General features: G+C 37.0%; 1 protein-coding gene across 8 annotated transcripts in view; it reads right to left on the bottom strand.

Moving 5' to 3' along the window:
- Fryl (FRY-like) overlaps nt 1-24256 on the bottom strand; it is a 266366-nt gene that overhangs the window by 189297 nt on the left and 52813 nt on the right. For 6 of the 8 annotated variants that reach the window (XM_005392935.2, XM_005392937.2, XM_005392940.2 and 3 more), the window contains exon 2: nt 19236-19412. The gene's annotated coding sequence lies outside the window, so the exon portion shown is untranslated. Of the gene's footprint in view, nt 1-6841; nt 6862-19235; nt 19413-19517; nt 19600-24256 lie in introns of those variants that run through there. The other 2 variants (XM_005392936.2, XM_013518515.1) reach the window with 2 other exon arrangements.

Genomic DNA, 24256 nt, shown 5'->3' with positions numbered 1-24256 from the left:
GGCTTGGTCAACTAAATCCTGAGTACAGCCAAATCTTCAAAGCTAGAAATCTAGTACATATGAGCAAAACACTAATATACTTGCACTGGTTCATAATCAACATTATTCAGATTTAATTAAATTTTTACTGCCTCATTAAATATTTTTTCATCAATTAACAAATTTTTGATATTTATCTTAGGTTCATAGAATCTTTTCCCCCACAAGCAAAAAAAGTACATATCACAAAGAACATGCCACTTCTTATAGGAACTGTCATGTATTAAATAATATTTAATGAGATTTAAACTATTCTTCTGTCTTAGTTACTTTTCTTGTTGCTCAGACAAAATATCCAACACCCACAAGTTAAGGGAGGAAAGGTTTATTTAGGTTACAGTTTGTAGAAGCTCCATTCCATAATCAGCTGGCTCCAAAGTAGGGTAGCATGGCAGACAGGAATTGCAGAAGGTACGAAAACGAGGGACATCACAGATCTTTCTATCCCTGGTATCCTATCCAGGATAGTCATGTCAGGTAGCACTGACACCCTTAATTCAAGTGCCCTTGATCCTAGCATTGAATGATGAATCAATCTCAGCATCACATACTCTAGATCCAGTCACCTCTGAAAGAGCCCCACCCATGACTGCATGAGGCTTTAGGGGGACATCTAGGTACAAGCCGAAACATCTTCACTGTATACTGGCAGGACAAGAAACAAAACCACTCACTAGAGTTCAAAATAGTCTGGGGGATACTGCAACAAGGACTGACTAGTTGCCTGACTTGAGTAATCTTCTGTTCAGACACTGCAAGTCCAGTGCCCTGCTGTTTTCTGTGTTCATTCTTCTGGTAACACTGTCATAGAACTATCTCATTTTAATACTTCTCGGAGTCTGCCCAGAATTTTCCAAAACTTCTTGAGTAGATAGATACACAACCTATTTATTTGGAACTTTTCATTTTTGACTAAATAATTATGTCTTTTGTTTACCATGGAAAATAACTGATTTATACTTCTGTAGCTTTCTGTATAGATTATAATTGTTGTTAGCACACCTGGGTTTTGGAGGAAGTTTTGCTTATTTTCCATGAGTTTTGTTTTTGGATTTTTTTTTTATCTGCTTTCTTGAATGTCAATCATTTTTTAATCTTCTCTTCATACATTTGATTTAACATGAGGGGCATTCATTTTCATTTTCATTTCAGTTGACTGATTTGGAGAACACAACTACTTTTATCATCCTACTTTTGAGCTGGTTAAGTAAAAGTCAGGTTGACTCTATGTGGTCATGTTGTACACATGATCGATGCTATTCTAACTTACGAAGAAAAGGGTCAAATAAACAAGGACATCTGCTGGCATCTGACAACACTAAAAAGAAAAATGTGAACAGTCAGACAGCAGAAGATTTGAAGCCCAAAGTCTTTTCACCTGCTTAGTAATGATCACGATTTTGTGTGCAATAAAGAAAGAGAACAGAGGCCCAACTCTGGGGCTTGGGAGGACCTGAGAGTAAATGAGGGTCCGGTTTTACTTTAGCCCAGGATGTAAAAGAGAAAGTTGGATGAGCATTCAGGTAACATACAGTAATGTCATTTCCTTTTTTGTAAAGAATTTTTAGAATAATTAAAGAGAAGCACCATAAATTTAATTATTTTAATTTTAGTAAGACATTAGATGCATGTGTTTTTGAAATACACTGATATACAAATACAAGAAATGTTATCAGTAGTGTTCATTATAATATTCTCAATACTTGTCTGTATGCTTGGAATACTTCAGAATTTGAAAACAAGAAAGTTACGGTGACTAGCACAAGACAGATTTGTACTCAACATTAAAGAACTTAATTATCACATAATTAATAAAAAGTCTAGTTCATAAAGCACTGGAGGCCCTGCTCATTGAGTTTTGAGAGAAAAATTGGTGGGAATGATAATATTTCCACAGGATATTATAAAAGGAGTACCTAAGGATAAAAGGATTAGGGAAAATTATTTCAAAAGTCCCAACTGAAACTTTATAGAGTTCAAAATGTATTACATATTATATTTGAATACCTAAGTGGGTGGTAACCTTGAAATTCATCATATTCCAACTAAAAAGAGAAACTACATTGCAAGACATGGAATTTATGATGGCCAATTTCTGCTCTTCTACTGAAAGTATTTGGTAATTTTGCAGAGCCTCCTAAAATTACATAAAAGCCAAATCAGTGTAAATTCCTGACAGCCTTTGACAAGAAAAATGCAACAGATTTTTTTTTAAGACAGGATCTCAACTGAAGATCCCTCTTCTTCAGTCTTCCAAGTGCTGGTACTGCAGGCTTCTGTCACCACATCAGGTTGTACAACAGTTTTCAAATATACTTAAAAGGATCACAAAACCTAACTGGCCATGGTGGCACATGTCTGTAATCCCAGCACTCAAGAGGCTGGGGCAGGAGGATTATGGTGAATTCAAGGTCAGCCTGGGCTACATAGTGAGCTGAAGACCAGCCTGAAGAACTACATATCAAGACCGTGTCTCAAAAAGAAAAAAATAAAGAAAAAACAAATCATACCTATCTGGGATACCAAAATAATTATGGAAACCACAAAACACAGTAATTTTTTAATCTATCAGCAATTGTATACATATGAAAAATATACTCACAAATAATCACATGTAAAAAAAAATCAAGTATAGACTATAAGCAATAATGCAAATTTTTTAGTCAGACTGGTAAAATCCAGATAAGATAATAATTTATAATCCAGATAAGATAAATAATTTATGGTTATCTCTGAAATTACCGAAGAAAATTCATGATTTTAAAACTAATAATGTTTGTCTCACACTTCAACCTTCAAGTAATTCACTTTTTCTTTAATTATTTTAGAAGTACAGTAAGTTTTATAATTTTCAAAGTGGATTTATAGTTTAATCTTCTTTTAGTCTGTAACATTCTCCTAAATTTCAATGTGAAAGAATAGGGACACACATTATGCTGACTAATGTAATCACAAAGTATATTACATGACCTGCTAAAAATGCTGTGTAATGATACTGAGCTAGAATAATTGGGCTCCACTACAGGAATCTACATCTCCTGCTGACAAAGCAACGTTCTCCGCAGGTAAATTTGTCAACATTTTGTTGATTTTACATTTTCATCAAGAATAGCAGTTACTGTCATACTACTTGATCTAAAGAAAGCAATCCAGAAATTTTCCATTCACAATTACAGGGAGGGAGTTTTCCGTAAACGTTTCATTATGGAAGAGCATGTATTCCTAGAGTAATTTTCCTACTATATTTCTACACTGGTACAGAAAAAATGAACTTGGTCCAAAAATGTTCCATCTGAATGCTGTTCACTCTGCCTCCTCACATACACTTAAATGTCAGGAAAACATTTCGGGATAAACACAGAATAACCCAGCAAGGCATCAAGCTGGGCTGTACCTCCATGTCTGAAATCTGCAGTGTACCCCTAACTTCCAAAAATCTATTACCCTAACTATACCCCAGATAAATTTATAAAATTATACATTCAACAAATACCCATTGAAGAGAACTATCAGTCAGGAACCAGTGACAAAACAGTAAATAAAACAAAAACCCCTAGCTTTGTGTAGCTTACATTCCAGTGCAATTTAAGCTTTGTAGGGTCATTTCCTTGCAAATCTAAAAAAAATTATGATTTTTTTCTCACAAAACGTACACTTAACCTAATTCTGCAGTGAGAAACATTTTTTTTTTTTTTTTTTGGTTTTTCTCCGGTACCGGGAACCGAACTCATGACCTTGCGCTTGCCAGGCAGGCGCTTTTGCCGCTGAGCTAAATCCCCAGCCCCGAGAAACATTTCTAATCAATCATTAATTATGAATTAAAACTTCTTGATGGATATCCTTTTACTTACTTTCTACTTCTTCTACTCACAGTAGATAGCAGCACAACCTTCAAATTCCAATAGACTTTAAAAATTTATTCCATTCATAGCTCTCAGAAATTTCTGCACTGTCAAATTATCCTTTATCAATCTTGAGCTTTCCAAAATAACTGGCTCTAAGCTCTTTCCTAGCTGAATAATGACACTTTCTCTTTCTGGTATTATAAATTATTCACTGGAACCCCATAAGTTAAAATGCCCTCTTCCATTCCAAATCTATCATTACAGTCTTTGTAGAAGTTACCCACAGACTCTGGAAGAAGATATGTTCCAGAGAAACACACAATAACACCTCAATTATTTAACAGGTAGTATCAATGAATTAACCAACAATTTTTGGTTCCTGTTTGTCACAAAACAGTAAGGTGACCCATTTTAAAAATGTCTTTTTTATTTAAAAATCCAGCATCTGAAACACTTTCAAGGGTCCTAAAAGTTTCTAATCAACACCACATATCATTTGTCTATAAGTTTAAAAAAATTATACAATGAAAACTATTCTACCTAATTATGATCTAGACATCCAATAAGATCAAAATAAGGGAAAATATATATAATTTTTATTTATTTATTTATTTTTTGGTACCAGGAGTTGAACTCATGACCTCAGACTTACCAGGCAAGTGCTTATGCCACTGAGCTACATCCCCGGCTGATATAATTTAATAGCAAATTTTATATATTTTAAACAATTTTCAATGAAAGTGTTTTTAGGCTAACCCAAATTTTCAAGTCAAAAAAGAAGAAAGTAGTTACTAATGTCATAAAGCAAGTAAATAGCCACAATTTAATCTCCAGAGTTTGTGCTCCTTTTTCTCAGCAAGGTTAGAGAAACCTGATTTTTATAAGAAAGTATGAAAGCACAAATACCCACTCATGATTTAGATGACCTATTTCTAAATCTGCAGTCACCCATCCCTAAACACATGCGAGCCCAAACTTAACAATCCAAAGCAGTTTCTTTGAATTTAAGGAAGAATGATGATACACCACCTGCAGCCTCAAAACTTGTATCAAAAGCCTTTAAAATGTTTATAATCTTTCAATGAATAATGCCACTTCTCTGAGCTAATTTTAGAAAGACAATCAGAAATGCTCAGATTTATATGCAAAGATGTTTAACTGTACTGTTGTATCTGTGAGACGAATATTTCAGTAAAAGGCAAAGAACAAAAACAAAGAGCCAGTTGGAAAAAAATATGATGCATTCGTAATGAAATGTTATCCATCAATTCTTAGGGCTGGAGGTGGCACACGCTTGTTATCGCAGCACTTGAGAGGCTGCAGCAGAGAAGGATCGCTGTGTGTGTTCAAGGCCAGCCCAGCCCAGATGACGTAGTGAGTTCAAGGCCAGCCTGAATTACACAGCAAGACCCTGTCTCAAAAAACCAAAAACAAAACTGTTTCTTGACAATATACCGTATAAAGCCCTTTTAACTACAAAGAGGAAAATAAAGCAATAGCTATAGTATCATTCTAATTCTTAGAGATAAAAAATTATATCTAAAAGCAAATCAACTCTGAAAGAGTTCAAATTATTAAGGCACTTAATTCCTGTGCCTGTTTCCTCACTTCCACAACAAGGATATTAAAATCTCTTAGGGATACCCTAAGAGTTAAATGTAGAAGATGAAAAATACCAAAATAGTGTTTGACATATAGCAAGCATCCTTAATAAGTGTTACTAACTTCTATCACACGTGCTGATAGAAAACAAAATTTGCAACAATTTCCCAAGAAACTAATGAAGAAATAAAAAGTTTTCAAAATTTTAACACACCTAATATTAATCCATACATCAGGGTTTTCTTTTTCCCAAGTCCTTCAATATACTTTAGGCATTATATACAATTGGAATTACTATATATTGTGTAATTTCTAGTGGTTACAAAACATTTTATAAAAATACTATCTTCATTTAATCAGACTGATCAATAGGTTTAATTCTTCCCTGCAATATATAGTATCAGAGTGAATACTGTAATTGGTAGTCCTCGTACACAACTTTGACTTTTCTTCAGAGTTTCAAAACAGAACTGCTATCTCAAATGGAAAGAAATGCACTTGACTTCCTACCCCTCCTGGCCTGTCTGGAATGCAGACACACACTGGCTGCTCAAAAAGTCCATTTCTGCCTTTTTTCACTGAGTGCTTTAAAAGCTACTGATTGATTTTTTTCATTTTAATTGTTTTTTGGTACAAATGCTTGTCAGATTATTTGGTTTTTTTCCATTTATTCCATTCAAAAGACCTTGCTTTTCCTTTATATCACTCTTAACAGCCTATTGACAATTTTAGTGTTCAAAATTCCAGTACCTTTTTCAAAATGATTAAGATTTTTCTTTACCTGTCTAAAAAGTGAGGTCTTTGTTAGAAATACACATTGAAATATTTACAGAGAATAGCAGAATGGGCACACAAATATTTATTCTACTATTCTCTGCTTAAATACTTTTTAACCCATCTTTAGTGGAAGGAAATTGTTTTAAAATTTATCTTTGAAAGCAAATATAATGATTAAAATAACTTTCATAAAATAATTATGGTTTACCATAGATCTTACAAGAACAATAATTCAGTGATTATAGAAAAAAGACTCAAATATGTAAGCCAAAAATCAAAAGTGAAGTAAACAACTACAGTATTCAGAATCTCTCAATCACACTTGCCAGTAAGTCCCACAGATAAAAACATACTACAATGCATTTTTCCAAATTCTGGCTTCAGCAAACCATGCTGATTCTCCAAAACAATATTAGTATTTATATTGTGCATTACAAGAATACAATTATGCCTCTGTATGTGCCCACATGAATATCTGATAAGTACTTTTATTATGTACTAGTATTAAATAATCCAAATTCTCTTGGTGGGTAAATCACATCTTGGTACCAAGTTAGCACATCATAAACAATACTTACAAATTAACAGAGAGGGGCTGGGGATTTAGCTCAGCAGCACAGCACCTGCCTGACAAGCGCAAGGTTGTGAGTTCGATTCCCGGTACCGGAAAAATAAAAAACAAAAACACAAATAACAAAGAGCCACCAAAGTGTTTTATTGTACCCAGAGGTTTGCGAGCAAGACTAGCATAAAAAAACAAAACAAAACAAAAAAACTGCCTCGTTGTATGTCCTTTGCTACGATGTATTGTGGGAAAATACTACCTGATTTCTGGGTAGAAAACACTTCACTTTGGAGTCAAGGTCATAAAGGCAGGACAGTAGGTAGCATTTCTAGGGATCAAAGAAGCAATGGATGCTCCTCAGATTTAAAGGATGGAATGGACAAAATACAGCAATGTTTTCCACACTTTTCACCATAATAAAAAGAAACACATTTAAAAATGTCTTTACAATATATTTTATATAACAACCCAGTATACATATACATGATTTCATATGTATGCAAACTAAACACAAATGTAAGCTTTTCAGACACTTAAATGTAAGTTTCCCATACATCGTTAAGTGTAAAAATCATGCCTACTTAGGGATACTATTATTAATGAACAAGAAAATAACCAAATCATAGGCCCAGTTTAGAACAAAAGTAACAGTGAGAAGGTTGGGCAATATAAAACTTTCATAATTTAGTCATGATCGACAGTAATGTTTTCTTAAGACCACCTTGCTAAGTTGTTCAACTTGGCCTTGAACTTCACATCCACTTGCCTCAGATCCTAAGCAGCTGGGAACATGGGCACACACCAGCACACCCGCCTTCGCTGAACTCTTAAGCCCATCAGTTCTTGGCGCAAGTGACCTCCTCTGCCACTGTCTCAAAAGGAAGTTTTCCCCCCAAAAAATGTCAATGACATGAGTATTTTCCTATACACATTAACTTTCAATAAACCCATTACGATTTAATGGAAGTACAGGAGAGGTTAAGAAGGAGTCTACTTAAAAACTTTTGATTTTAAATCACAATAAAATCTTTTATAACAAGGACAATAAGGTCAACCCCTATATGTTTTATAATTCACTATAAAAACTATATGACACAATAAAATATACACTTCTCATGACAACCTGAAAATTATAATACAACTCTGTCTTCCCATAAGCTTTACCTAATATTCCTAGTACTTTTAGGTTTTGTATTCATTTGGAAAAAAACCTAGAATTTTACCAAAATTAATGTGATCTCTGGTATTTTTAAATGAGGACAATATTTACAAACATTTTATCATTTCAAATAAAAAACAATACATTTATTTCGCAGTGGCCAATTCTAAAACTTCAGCTCTGGTTCACATTTCTCACCTTTCTTTGAATTTTTAAATATTAATTATTACTACCTAAAATGAAAAATACTTTTTAAAACATTTCATGAAGAGATTTAAAAATAAAAAATTGAGACTTAGCACAGGCAGACAAGAAAGAAGGCCGGGGCTACTGGGTGGTGAGGGATGGTAACAGCGCCTCTAGAAGTTTATTACTAACGACTTGTCGAAGTGGAAAGACATATTGTACTGGTTAATATCGAGTTGTTTCCCACAAATATGGAGACCTGTGTCTAACACTTACTAAGAGCCAACCTAAGCTCCCGGAATCCGCACTATAAAAGGCACATGTCACCATCAGGAAGGAGTCTGCAGGTGAGTGGGGAGAGACACATGCCACAACCTGTTTCAGGTACACTTTGAGAGATGTTACTAATTAGGTTCCAAGGGTGGTCAGGTATCAAGCAGACAGGCATCAGCTGGAGTGGAGAAGGGAACAGGAAAAGGGTTCACTGGAGAAGTGCTCACACCAGAAAACTGGGGTGACAATCTATAGCTATCTCAATGGATTCTTGCCTCTTTCAAGAGCTGCTTAGCTGTTGGCTTTTAAAAAGCCATTTAAATTATATATTCAGGCTCAGTACCAGGCTGTCCCACTGCCTGCCTCCATGCCCTAACTCCCAATGGGACCGCCTCCACAGCCAGGGCTACGATGGATCCCGTGAGTCACACAACAGCTCCTGGCTCCACCCCAGAAGTGGTTATCTTGCTACTGCCTCCTCCCCATGTCCATGAAAGAAAGTATTGTGCTGGGTATAATTTATACCAATTGACAGTTCCTCTCACTCTAGAAATTCTTAAAGGATAATAAGCAATTTATTCAGATCAAAATTCCCTATACAGAAAATAACACTTTTCAAAGTTTATAACAAAACAACATTCCAAATCAGTTTGGTCACTACGGATGACAATATAGAACACGCCACAAAGCCTCATCCTTCACACTGCAGTACACATCCAGGAACCCTGAAAGGACATGCATACAAAAGTCCATGAGCCCTCCCCCACCCAACCCACAAACAGACTTTATTCTTCATGGCAGTTAATTCAGTCTAAGAACATGACAAATACAGTACAGGAGGGTAGAATTCAGAACTGGTTCACTGCACCCCAAGAAATAATGCCCCTGAAACCCATAACTAAGCATCCACTAATAACAACTACTAAACAAATCAATCACTAATTTCCAAGGGTCTACTACACTGGACCAACCCAGTGAGGTGCTTTATACACATTACTTCATTTTCACCCAAACAAATCCGTAAATTCTGCAGATGTTCAAGTTTACAGATAAGGAAAATGCCGAAAGTAGTAGAATTGAGAAATGGTGCACATCTGGATTCTTTTCTATTTTCAAAGAAAAAGGTCTTACGTAAAGTTATAGTAGAGGAAGTAGTACTCAGAATGCAATTATGATTTCAGTATGGTTTTACTTTTCTTTTTTGTAGAGAGGGTCTTGCTACATAGTTCAGGCTGGCCTCAAACCCATGGCAATCCTAGTGCCTCAGCCTCCTGACTGCTGGGATTACAGGTGTGTGCGGCCATGCTTGGCTACAATATGTTCTTCTATTGAGTCTAAACCTCAGAACAAAAGCCTGAGGTCATTGAAAAAAGGATAATTAAACATAATTAATGCACAATTTTTAATTATTTCATGAAAATAATATTTACTTTACCTTGTCAAAGTAAATAGGGGGAAAAGAAAAATCATACGACCAACACATCAGAGATATATTTCATGTTTACTTTAAGATAAATTCAATTTTTCTCTATTAATGTCTAAAGTCCAATAAACAATTTTATAAAAGAAGGTGACAGTCCCATTTCAATCAAGATTATAAACATATGCTCCAAAGAGGAATGCTAACAGTTTAAATACTGTGATAATTCAACTAGCTGCAAAATTCCATGACAGCAGTTCCTGCATTATAAGGAAGACCTGACAAAATACACAAAGGATAAATGGCCATACCTGTGACTTACGGTGAAACTTTCCTCAAATCACACTTTTTCTCCAAAGTCCCAATATGCCCTCTTTTCTTTGTCCCTGCTCTATTTTGAGAGAATATTTGGTCCCTAGCTGGGTTTAGTGGGAGTGCAGGGTCACCTGAATAAACCTCTGAATGTTGTCCCAGACCAACTTCCTAATATAGGTTAGGTTACTCTTCTCACTGAAATCATACTAAGGCGATACGGAAATGTCAAATGGGAGTAAAGCAAAAAGGCAAATAAATAAACAAAAAGGTTTTTGTTAAGGTTTGTAGAAACCTAACACCAAGTACAGAATAATAAATGAACAGAGCCCGAGCGTACCTCAAGTGCTGCTAGACAATGAGGTACACCAGTGACAGCCAGGACACAGTCCACGGCCTCAAGAAATGTGTGGCGTGGTGTGACTTACCCAGCTAAGTTCTAACACCACCCCTCCTAAACTGCCCTACAATGAGATGAGCGCATAATCAAAAGTTCAATACAACACAAATGTAGGTAGAGGCAAAAAAATACATCAGACTAATGGGTTAATGCCATGATTGTACTTGAGGATGTAATTCTCATGTCGAACTTAAAAATGGAGAGGAAATAAGACTTGGAAAGGGCAAACTGAAGAACTGAGTCATGTCTCTCACCTCATCAGGCTTCTCTATCATCTCTGCTACTGCATAAATCCTATGTGTAATGTAATATTTCACTTATGACTTTATCGTTGAAGCTTTTCATAAACTTGGCAAATCAGGAGCTACTTGGTATATCTGTGGTTTTATAGACTCCCCATTTTAAACACAAAAACTTTCATCACTCAAAACTAAAAGTATTGGGACTAAAGATTACAAATATCAAATGGTAATTTGACTCTTATACACACCTACTCAATGTTTCAAAATACAGGAACATGTAATCATTTCCCAAAACTAAAACTCAGTGTCCTAATTCAAATCCTAAGCAAGCTTATTTAAAACTTCCATTAAAATATTTTTTACTTTAAAATAATACAGTTTTGTTATTTAATGCTAAAACACCAAAAATTTGAAAGTGACTTTAGGAAATTTACTTTTTAAATAGGCTTAAAAGCTTTTTAATCTTTACTACATTTCAAATGACAAAAATAAATCCCATTCTGTTGAAAATAAAATTAGTCACTCAACTTTTTCATTATATCTATAGGTATTAGGAGATTAAAGCAGTCATTTAATTCAAGGTGATCTAAGGAAACTAAAAGTTGGGTGAATATCTGAAAATTCCTATGTAAATCCATATCCATTATACTTTAAAAGAAATGATCTCATCTGAGAAGGCAACATATGTATATAGTACAGTTAAACAATACTAAGCTGTAACTTGGACCGAGTAATTTAATCTCATATATAAAAAGAGAAATGGAACAGCTAAAAAAAAGAGGGAAACTTATACATTTTAAAAATAAAGGGGTCCATAAAAGCACTTTGCAAGATACAAGCAATAAGTTATAGTACCCTTCTTCTTGGAAACAGCCCAAATGCCCATCAACCGATAAATGGATAAACAAGATGCAGGTTTTTTTTTTAACAGTGGAGTACTACTCTGCCATAAAGAAGGATAAACTTGAGCCATTTCTAGCTAAATGGATGCACCTTGAGACCATACTCTTAAGTGAAATAAATTGGACACACATATGTAAATATCACATGGTTTCTCTGGTGTGAGAAACCAAAAGTATAAATAAGGACCAAAATGTACAATAGATATTGAGAAATGGGAAAAAAAATGTTCAAATGAAAAGGGAAATGGACGAGGGGGACAAGGAAAAAAGAACAGAAGAAAAAAATGGAAACAAAGCTTTTGTAAATAAAGAAGGGAAGAGGAGCCGAAAGGGAAGGGAAGGAAATGGGGGAAAAAAAGAAGCAAGATCTACCATGTGCAGGTACAAATTCCCTATGGTGTATGTTATCACCATGTATATCTAAAATGTACCAAGTAAGTAAGTGCATAATAGTACCCTCTTGTCACAAAAGAAACCCTGACTGGCCTTCATATACAAACAAAATGAAGAGTAACAACCAGCTACTCTCATCTTTGTCAATATGCACACTATTATACATTTAAAAGATACATGCTACAAAGCTACCCAGGCAGACAGTCCACAAGAAGTCTCAGATGAAAGCAGAGGTACATTTAAACAGGCTACATATTCATGACTTTATTGGCCATTCTCTGCCACCGTGGAAATCAAATATTTAATGCTGTCAGTATACCATTCCTCCCAGTAAGTCCTAAGAACTCTGATACTGCCATACTTTTGTCAAACCAGTGTAGAGAGTTTAAATATTATTTGATGTGCACTGAATTGTAAAGACTGCTTCAAAAGGCAAAAGTAACAACCAGCAAGATGAATCTTAATAATGACATAGTAACAAAACAACCCATATGTGGTTTACAAAAAAAAAAAAAAAAAAATCAACCTGACTGGAAGGGTCTAAGAGCGATTTATGGGAATAGTTAGGATTTAAACAGAGCCTTCAGGAAACACCAAAAATGGTGGGGAAGCACAGGGTCGAGAGGCAGAAACGTCATGGTGAGAGGTGGCAGCTTAAAGACGAGTGAAGAAACCTTCAGACTTAGCTGCCTAAAGGAAAGCAGTCTCAGGAGAGCAGACCTTGCACCCTGAAGAAATGACAAGGCCGTTAGTTGCAAACAGGACCTATTTTTCCCCAGTGAAGGAGACACTATGAGGTTTCGAGAAAGAAAGTAATACATCAACAAACCTATGATTCCCAAGTTTTCTTTTTTTTTTTTGGTTTTTTCTCTGGCACCGGGAACTGAACTCACAACCTTGCGCTTGCCAGGCAGGCATTTCTGCCGCTGAGCTAAATCCCCAGCACGCCCCCCAAATTTTCTTTTAAAGCACATTGATGGAGAACAGGGACTAAAACAAGGTGGGAGCAATTTCTAAAAATCTATCAGAGTAATCCATTGAGATCTGAAAGAATTTTGGAACTGAACAAATAGGTACCAACACCTTTCACAGTTGGAACAAGAGTTTGCTAACTAGCTCCTGACTGCCTTCTCCCTGGGGTGGCCTGAGGGTCTTCTTACAAACTAAATCTCATGGTATTGCCAGACCCTCTACTCCTTATCCCTACAGGCCAAACTGGCACTTTCATTTCCGGGAAGCACAGCTCCTTTCCTGTCTCAGCATTGTCCCACACTGTTTCCTGTGTCTAGAAACTGGCATCCTGATCTTTTTCACCGAACTATCCTTCCAAATTCTATTTAAATGTCATTTAGCCAAAATGGCAACCCACATCCTCTCCAATGTAATAATGCGTCCAAAGCCTTAAGTTCTTGCTGGAAATATTTAACCACACACTTAGACCTGTGCTTAATACAGACTCCCCCATAAGGCCATTCCCTGATGACTGTTATCTAGTCCTTAGCCCACTAGTGGAAACCTGGGTAGCTGAACAAACATTTGTTGCATTAATAATAAGCCACAAAAGGTCACTTCAATGTCTCAAGTAGGAAAATGGTCTTGCCACTACTGGATAAAGGGAGAACAGAGACATCAAGCTCATGGATAACATCAAATCCCACCTGAAGCATGTTTGAGGAAATAGCGGAACAGGTCTGAGCTGTATAAGCGGAGTCAGCAAATACTGAATAATATTACTGAATAATATTTAAATATTAAATAATATTTAATCTTAGCAAGAAGAATAAATGCACCATTAATGGGAAAGGATGAGAAAAAAAAGAAAAAACAAGGGCAGGCTAGAAGCAGGTTGAAGAAGCTCCTATTTAACTTTCTGAAAGAGAAAACAGAGAAAAGACTGATATTCCCAATGTGTAGAGAGCTTATAAAATAGAAAATATCAACCAACCTAGACAAAGGAGTTTTCCTTAAATGGACAGTTGAGAAAAAATGCAAACGACTTTTAACCATAGCAAAAGATACTCATTGCACTCTTAACTAGATATGGCAATTAACATTTACAATGAGATTCCTTTGGCAAAAACCCTAACGTTTGAGAAGGCATTTTGTTTACAAAGTTATGTACAAATAGTCACATTAATGATGAGAACACAGGGGGCTGGGGATTTAGCTCAGTGGCAAAGCGCCTGCCTGGCAAGCGCAAGGTCGTGAGTTAGGTTCCCGGTACCGGAGAAAAACCAAACACCAAATGATGAGAACACAAAGAGGCATAATTCTTAGGATTAAGTCTGGCAATATCTAGTTAAACTATAAACTCATTTACCTTTTGACCTGCAAATCCAATTCTAAAAATTTCCCAAATATATAATGGCAAAATATAAAAAGACACGTTCACTGCAGTACTATTTATATTACCAAAATATTTTTTTTAACCTTAAACCTCCATCAGGAAAAAAAAAACCTCCACCAGTTGGAAATAAACTAGGTCATATTCACCCAGTAAGATATTATGTGACTGTAAAAAAAGAGATTAGTGATAAATTATTAAGGAGTGATCTACAGAATATATCAAGTGAAAAAAGCAAAGCATATCATATTCTACCATTTATATAAAAAAATAAAAAATATATATATGTAGTCTGCTATATTTAAAAACAAACTGAAGCTTTTAGCATATGATTACTTATAAAGAGAAGAAAACAGAAGCTAGGCTAAGAAATATACTTTGTTTTGTGGATTTGACTGTGGAATCATGGAACTATATAATTATAAAACTGAACTACTAAATATCAAAAGTAAATGAACTTTAAAATGCATCCACTTGTTGGCTGAACCACAGAGAACAATTATTAAGACTGATTAGATACACTTACAATTAGTACTGGATGTCTCAGAGGGGTCCTGTGACTCCTGCCACCTCCCTCTTGTAGGGACTAGACTGAGATTTTACTAGAAGAGTAGGATGTGGCATACTGCCAATGTGCACAACAGCCAAAATTGGAAACAACTCAAATTTCCAACAACGGATACGTGGCTAAACAAAACAAGATGTAAATGTGTAATGGAATATCATGCAGCCTTAAAAAGGAATGCATATGGACAACCTTGCAGACATTATGCTAAGTGAAATAAACCATTCAAAGAAAGATAATTACTCCTTTAATAGTCTGACTCCACTTACAACACAGTCAAATTCACGCAGATAAAAAGTAGAACGGTAGCTGTCAGGGACTGCAGGAATAGGATAGGAGAAAATTATTATTTAATCGATACTGAGTTTCTGTTTGGGAACATAAAAAAGCATCGGGGATAGATAATGGTGATAACTGCAACAATGCAGATGCATTAATGGGCTGAATTATACCCTTAAACAGTTAACAGTGTGACTTTTGTTGTAGGTACATTCTACTCTACATACAAACAAAAAGAATGCAGCAGACTGTCAGTCCGAGAAGAGGTTACTAAAAGGCCACAGCTTCCATCTTGAACATCCTTGCTCCCTTGCTCTGAACTAGCCAGTTACCCACAGTAGCACCCTATGCTGAGATCTAAGGAAGTCTAGCCCACAGCCAGGCCCTAAGACCAGCCACACATCACATACATGAGCTGGAAGGCACCCAGAAGGCTTGTCTGTGCTCTTTCCAGTTGAGTCTTGGAACAGATGCGGCTCCAGAGGACAGTGTCAGCTCTACACTAGAAGTGTCCATTCCACACCCTCCAAGAGAGGAGCCCACACCAAGTATGAGATAATAATGCTCAACGTGTTAAATCACTACATTTTGGGACAGTTTGTTACATAGCAATAGATAGCTATGCTATCTAGGATAGATTCCTAGAGGAATGTGCCCTAAATCCAAAAGAAACTGGCAATTTCATTCCTGAGTATAGTAGTTCCTTGGTTCACGAACTTAATTCTTTTTTCAATCATCTGGTCACAAACCATGGACAAGAACAGAATCAAATTTCTCCATAAGGTCAACATTGGACCTTACCATTGAATTTGATTCAGTTCTCATCCAATTCAATTCGCAACCAGAACTGTGGAAAGAGTTAAATTTGTGAACCAACGTATCACTGTATACATCAAAAAGAAAAAAGTACAGTATGTCCACCAAATAAGTGTTCCTAACAACTTGGTCCATAATAGCTTCCCAATCTGGAAAAAACTCCTAAATGCATATACTTTACAGTGGATTTCTAAATGGTGGCACTTTCACAATGGAATACTGTAAGTCAATGCAAAGAACTATCAATAACAGCCCCAATATTAAGAAAAAAAAAAGTCAGACAGGGATAACTTTTGTTGGTACTGCTTTTCTAAAATGGCTTCAACTAAAAGGAAATACTATAAATGAGTAATTATTTGACCGTGATGATGAGGGCAGAGTGGCCTTATTTACATCCTGATCCTATCAATTCAATTGTTTTTAAAATAAATGAGTGAATTAGAACATGGACTGGTTATTTCATAATATTGCAACCTGGTGCTTTTTTAAAAGAGTAACAATAGTATTAAGGATACGTCTGGGGTGTTTACAAACAGTCACATGATTGATAGGATTTGCTTTAAAATAATACAGTCACTGGAAGGAATTTAGTGAGGGATGTACATGTATGAACAAGTTGGCCATGACTTGATAATTACTTAACCTAGGATATGAATACTAAGGGAATCCTTACATCAGCCTGGTTATTTTTTCATATATTTTAAAGTTTTCATTATGAAAATTTCAAATAAGGCAAAAATTTCTTCAGGCATGTGAGGAACCACTCAGACTGCTTCAAAACTCAGGGGTATCTAAGTACACCTGAGGACACAACCTCATTGCCTAGTGCAGGTGTACAGTGGGATACAGTTATGTAGCAGTGCACAACTAGACATGCACCAATGAGGCCAGCATGTAAGAATGTAAACATGAGATAATAACTTGTGTAAGAATTATATAATAGGGACACAGGTGGCTCTTGTGCTCCGCTCTGCTCCATGCTACCTTGATATTGCTGCTGATGTTTTACACACGTGTTCTCTAACCTGGGAACCTCACCTGCAAAAATCTCCCCTGCCCCCTCCCCCACGAGCAGGCCAATAAGACAGAAGAAAACACACTGAGGAGAACAGAAGTCCCTCTTTTCAAGACCTTAAAAATCGAACTGTTGTAAGTGATAAGGCTGAAGATAAAAATGATACGACAGGCAAAGTACACAGGATTTTGGAGAAGTACACAGGTTTTTAGGGCACCAGCCTCGGCAAACTAATGCTAGCTTACATTATAACCAGTTTTAGCTATAGCCGAAGACTTTTTTTTTAAAGGGTCTCAAGATTAGAACCGCTGATCTTAGTCAGATGTAGTGAATGTGGAAAAAAATCACTAAAATAAAAACGGGCACTACACGAGCCAGTAAAACAGCACAATTCAAGAGTGGACAGAAAGAGAATACCTGGGTCAAATGAAGGAAAGTCCTACAGGTCAATAAAAGAGAAGGGCAAGACCGCAGAAAGAAAGACACCAACTTCAAAACAGAAGGCTTAACTGAAAAATATTCTAGTCATTGGGAAACTTATTCTTGCCCCCTAATTTAACAAAAGTAGACACTGTCTCTACCAGACAGTGCAGAGAAGAAAATGTCCTTAAAAAAATAAAATTCCATCAATGTGTTCACTAAAATCATGAAGTATTAAGAGTATGAATGCACCAAAACAAAAAACTTCTACACATTATTTAGTCTAACTCATTCATCTGATAAATGAGAAAACTGAGATCTATTAAAGCTAACTAACTTGTACTCAAGAACTCTGCAGTCAATCGCTAGAACTAGAGCTAGAAGGTGCCCACCCTGCACCCCACCTACTGCGTTCCTCACCCAGCAGCACAGCCCCCTCTGGTAACCTCTCCACTATGCTAAATTTCACTACGTATTTCCTTCCACAAAAAGCAAGCTGTTGGTAAATATTTGTTGAGGCTCAAAATGAGCCTACTTCAATCTTTTTTTAGGTCTCTTATTTTAGCAACTTACTCTGTTTAATTTTCCTCCTCTGTACCCTGCCCCTCGTGTGCTACATAAACTTCAAAGATGTCCCCAAAATTGTTGACTAACTAGTACCTATGTTTCCTAAAAATAAAACTTAAAATATGAAAAGGCACGCAGAGTGCCCTGGAATAACAAGAGCTGACCCACTACACCTCTCTTACTACCTCCATAAACACATTATATATAATTTGCAGTCATCAGAAGGTAAGAGGGTTTTCTTGATTCAGTGAGTTCAAAATAGTACCTAAATAGATAGTTACAACATAAATGTCCTTAGCCTTACAACAAAGGATTACAGAGAACACATAAAATACACAGTTATTCACATATTTTTGTGTTTACTCTTTACAAATATTACACATTATACTATACCCAGAATGTACTGCATAAAGGGTATTACGAAGCATCCAAACCTAATGTTACTGCTACTTTTAGATGTGATTTAGAAAAAATGAGCCCAAAAAAGATGGACGGAAGCGAGACACAGATCTTTTGCAAATGGAAAGGGGTCAAACAGACTGAGGGTGAGGGGAGAAGGGGAAGGAGAGGGAAGTAAGAAGAATTAAGGTGTGCCATTTACAGGAACCTAGCACCCTCAATGAATGTAAACACTGTATGTCCTAAACATGAGCTGAGAATAATAATGACAATAAGAACCTGGGCGTGGTGGTGCACACCTGTAATCCCAGCTCTTGTGAGGCTGAGGCAGGAGGGTCATTGAGAGTTCAAGACCAGCCTGGGCTACAAAGTGAGCTCAAGGCCAGCCAGAACTGTATACAAGACCCTGCCTCAAAAAGCCAAAAGAACGCCCCCCCCCAAAAATAATGACAATAAGAATGAAATGGGGAAAGGGGATTTCGCGGCAGCGTGGTGGGAAGGCGACTACAAAAGGGAATCAAGCTGTTCCGTGTACATGTGCATGTACCCACTCCCCGGGGTGACCGCAAACTTCACGTAGGGCAAAGAGGCACTAAAAGTTTTTCAAGTGCAAATATTAACTTGTATGTGAAAAGAGAAGGATTAGAATAGGAGAAGGCAATCCAAACATTGTCTTACAAATTCCTAGTCAGAGACAGAAAGCACACGTCCTTACCACTGAGAAATGGTTGTGGAGGCACATAGTCCATAGAAAAGACACCAAATTTGGGAAGGATCCATCTAGAAGCTTTTTTCAGTCTGGAGCTGCTAATTTACAGGCATTCAAGTGGCCACACGGGAGCAAAGCAGTCCTGATTCTCCATGCAGCAAGCCAGTCATGGAATGCTGAAGGCTAACGAATGAAAAAAATAAAAGAAAACATGGTTGGTTATTAACAGCCACTTCTAAAGCAAAAGTTCTTAACATTTTAGCAGCTACCACATAAATATATCACTACCTTAGTCAGGAAGAACTTTGATAAAAAAGCATCTCAAGGCTAGAGTGCTTGCCTAGCATGAGCAAAACTCTGGGCTCCATCTCCAGCACCACAAACGTAAATAAACATCTCAACTATGCAAGAAAAGAATCTATCTGGGAAGAAAAGACAAGACAGTGAGATTTAATCTTCTAAGGTTCTAATTTAAATATTTTTCACCACCTACAAAATCTTCCTCAAGAATACTCACACCTAAAATAGTCATCATCTCAAAGAAAATGCTAGTCATCTTATCTGTGTCTTGATGATACACGGGTCCTAACATTGTCCACACTATTATGGACCTCAGGGCACATGATCAGGAGCATGGGGAGATGATCCTGGAACTATCTTTCTTTCAAAGGGTCTCCCAGGAAATAGGAACTCTCCACTGCTGCTGGTGGTGCCAGTATTAACAAATGAGAAATGCCTTTATCCAACATCCCAGCAATCCTCCTTCTAGAACACAAATAAAACAATGACAGTTGTACAGCAAGGTTATTGCTGGATTATCTGCAAAAGTGAAACGCAGACAACAAGCCAATTACCTGTGGCACATCCATAAAAAGGGATTCCACGTAGCTAAAAAATGAATGAGAAAGCACTCTGAACTCTTCTAGAAGGATTACCTGACTAAATAACATGTTACAGTCTGTGGTTTTTGTTGTATTTTGCTTGAGGTACTGTGGACTGAACCTGTGCTAGGCAAAACACTCTACCACTGAGTTGCATTCCCAGCCCTATTTTTTTTTTTTTTTTTTTGAGACAGAGTCTTACTAGATTGCCTAGCCTGGTCTTGAACTTGCAATCTTCGTGTCTCTCAGCCTCCTAAACAGCTGGGATCACTGGTGTGTGCCACCACACCCAGCATAGGCTGTGTTTAAGAAAATAATATGTTACATTCTATGTTTAAGAAAAAGGGAAGATTAAGAAATATTAAAACATACTGTAAAGATAAATAATAAATTGGTAAAATGGTTACCGATAAAGGACAGTAAAGAAACAGGGATAAGAGTCAAGAGTTCTCTGTACGACTTTTGACGTGTGAAATATGTGAATAGTCAAACAAAATTAAATTTACAAGTTCCCCCCAAAGCCTGATTCTTACTCTTTTATCCCTCTTTCATGAAAACATGAGCTGTAATATGATCAGTATAAAGAGCTCCCTTTCCTAAAAACCAAATGCACGTTATTTCCTTGTGCTTCAGAAGAACTCTTCCTTTTGCTGCTGGTGACAACAGAACATATCTTGAATGCCTACTATGTTCCAGTACCACATACTTCAGTAAACAAAGGGCCGGGGACACAGCTCGGTGGCAAGCCCGTGAGTTTGATTCCTGGTACCAAAAAAAAGCAAACATCAGTAAACCAAACTAAAAAATCCCCGCTCCGGTGACCACACACCTCTACTGTTGTGTATGTACTCACTGCTAGCGACAGCACAGCAATACCCATTGCTAGAGAAAGTGTACCTTTGGAAAAGCAATCTGTCAGCATGTAACAAGAATCTTTAAAATGTTCATAGCCATCGACCCTCTAACTATACTTCTGAGAACTCAAAATGCAGACAGAATTGCATACATACAAAAACCTAAATGTCTGAAATAACGAACTAAATTAGGATTTGCTTAGAAAATAGACCATGATACTACAGTTAGCTAGAAGTAACTTCTAGTTTAAAATGATAGATTAACCACAAATACTGTACTTATTTCCTCTTTGTTCCTGAACTCCTCTGGAATAAAGAGTAAATTTAATATATATATATATATAAAGGAACATAAAGGGAAAGAACAGGTGAGACATTCTTCAGTAAGATATAATTAAAATACATTTTCAAAAAATAATGAGAACTGTCATTAAATAAAAAAGACAGGAATCAAAATCATATAATTTCAGCCACATTTCTAAACTACATTAACAATATGGAGGAAAACACAAACTATATATATATATATATATATATATATATATATATATTTTTTTTGGTTTTTCTCCGGTACCGGGAACTGAACTCACGACCTTGCACTTGCCAGGCAGGCGTTTTTGCCGCTGAGCTAAATTCCCAGCCCCCAAACTATATTTTTTAAATAGTGATTTTTCTCTTGTGCTTTTCTGTGTTTTCCCAGATGTCTCCAAACATTTAATACTGCTGTAGTAAGAAAAATAAAATTACTTTCAAAAAGTAAATACTGCCAGGCATGGAAGCACAAAACTGCAATCCCAGCACTCTGGGAGGCTGAGGCAAGAAGATCACAAATTCAAGCTCAGTCTAGGCAGTTTAGCAACTTTGCAAGACCCTACCTCAAAATTTAAAAGGGAGTGGGGCTACTAGGGGATGCCACGCAGTATGAAGGCCTTGCCTAGTACTACCAAATTCCTAGTACTGCGAAAGAAAAAAAAAGAGAAAAGAATGAAAGTAGATACTCACTAGGATGATGCTGCAGACTGAACATTTGTGTCCTCTCAAAATTCCTTTGTTGAAATCCTAACCCCCAATGTGATAGTGATTAGGGCCTTTGAGAGGAAATTAGGTCATGAGGCCCTCATAAATGACAGCACTGTCATAAAAAGAACAGGAAATCTTGCTTCTCTCTGCTCTCTACCATGTGAAGTTACAGCAAGAGAACAGCTTTCTGCAAACCAGGAAGTGGGTCCTCACTAGCCACCAGATCTTCCTCGCCTGTGGATTTCCCAACCTCCAGAATTGTGAGAAATAAGTTTCTGTTAAGTCACCCAGTCTCTGTATTCCATTATAACAGAAAAAAAACAAAAACAAAAACAAACAAACAAAAAAAAACTAAAACAAATGGCTATAATCAAGAAGACAGATAAACCATCTTGGTACATACATGGTTGGAACCCACATTAAACTACTGTGAGACTATGTCTGGTAGTTCTTCAAGAGTTCAATGTGATCCAGCATGCACAGAAACTATCACAAAGAATCAACAACTGGGATCTCATCTCATTAAAAAGCTTTTGCACAGCAAGAGAAACCACCAACAGAGTAAAGAAACAACCTATAATGTGGGAAAAAATTTTGCCAGCTGTTTCTCAAACAAAGGACTAATATCAAGAATATATAAAGAACTCAAAAAACTCAGGCCCCCCCGATTTAAAGACCTAATCTAAAAATGGGCATCTGACATGAGCAGACAGTTCTCGGATGAAGTAGAAACAGCAAATAAATATATGAAAAAAATGTTCAACTGCACTGGTCATTCAAGAGATGCAAATTCAAACAATGCTGAGATCCTATCTCACTCCAGAAAGAATGGCTATTAACAAGAAATCAACCAATAACAAATGCTGGCAGGGCTGTGGGGTAAAAAGGAACCCTTTTCCACTGTTGGTGGGAGTGCAGACTGGTGCAACCACTGTGGAAATAAATGTGGAGAGTCCTCAAAAACCTACAGCTAGAGGTTCCATTTGACCCAGCTATTCCCCTTCGTGATATCGTCCAGAAAGAATCAAAAGCATCATACCACAGAGATATATGCACACCCATTCTATAGCAGCACAGTTTGTTATAGCTAAAGCTTGAAAACAGCCTAAATGCCCATCAACCAATAAATGGATGAAGATGTGAGTTTTTTATACAATAGAGTACTACTCAGCCATAAAGAGATAAACTGAGACATTACTAAGTAAATGGATGCACCTTTGAGACCATACTCAGAAGTGAAATAAATCAGACATGTGTAAAAAACAAAACAAAAAGCCCCAGCCATTCCATTCACAGGTATATATGCAAGCAAAATGAAAACATACATCCACACAAAAATATGTAAATAAGTGTTCATAGTAGCATTATTTGCAATAGCCAAATGGTGAAAGCTAAATGTCATCAATCAAGCACATAAAAATAAAATGTGGATATGTACTATTATGGTTTGGGGTTTTTGTAAGGGAAACAATATAATATAGGACATATATTTTGTAAGATTATTTATAATTGCCACCCAAAGAATTATATACGAGAGTGCAGGAAATCTGTCCACACACTAAAGACCAAAGAATCCAGCTGAGCGCCTGGATCCCATGATAATGTTCTGCATGAGTTCAGCTGAAGATCTAGAGCCCATAACAGTGCCACCCATGAGTCCAGCTGGAGGCCTAGAGAGCCCACGACAATGTCTCATGCAGGCCTGTTTCATGGATCTGCTCTGGGAAGGCCCAAAGGTCAGTGGTGAAAGCTAGAAAGTCTGTGCTAGCAGGCTGAGAGATCTGCACGGGAGCCAGGAAGTGACACTCAAAGTAAGAACCACGGTTTCCCCAAAAGATACGACAGCCATCCTCACCAACAGTGAGGTTCTGAGCTCCTCCAATGATCAGGAAAGCTGAGTTCCCATCAGCAAAGCCAACATAACAAGCTTCTCCAGGAGACTGAGCTGTGCACCTTCTTCCCCTCTGGAGATAGGAAGCAATGCTCAAAGTGAGGACCAGAGCTCCCCCAAGGTGAACCAAAGGCATTCTCAGCGACAACAAGGTCCCGTGCTCCTTGGACAATAGGAACAGCCGAGTTCGTCAGGAAAGCCAGCATGACAAGGTCCTCCACGAGAACCAACAGCTTCTTACAGCTTCTAACAGCTCCCAACAGCTTCCTTTCTTTTTCTCCCATTCTGCCTCTTATGCTGCTGGCAATAATCCTCAGGTGGGCTCCCACACCCAGCACCATGCTTACTCAGTTCAGCTGGGGGTTGTAAGTTGACCACCAC

Source organism: Chinchilla lanigera, unplaced genomic scaffold (genome assembly GCF_000276665.1).
Source record: "Chinchilla lanigera isolate Chin_1 unplaced genomic scaffold, ChiLan1.0 scaffold00046, whole genome shotgun sequence".
Taxonomy (NCBI): domain Eukaryota; kingdom Metazoa; phylum Chordata; class Mammalia; order Rodentia; family Chinchillidae; genus Chinchilla; species Chinchilla lanigera.
This window is presented reverse-complemented; position numbering and strand designations above follow the sequence as displayed.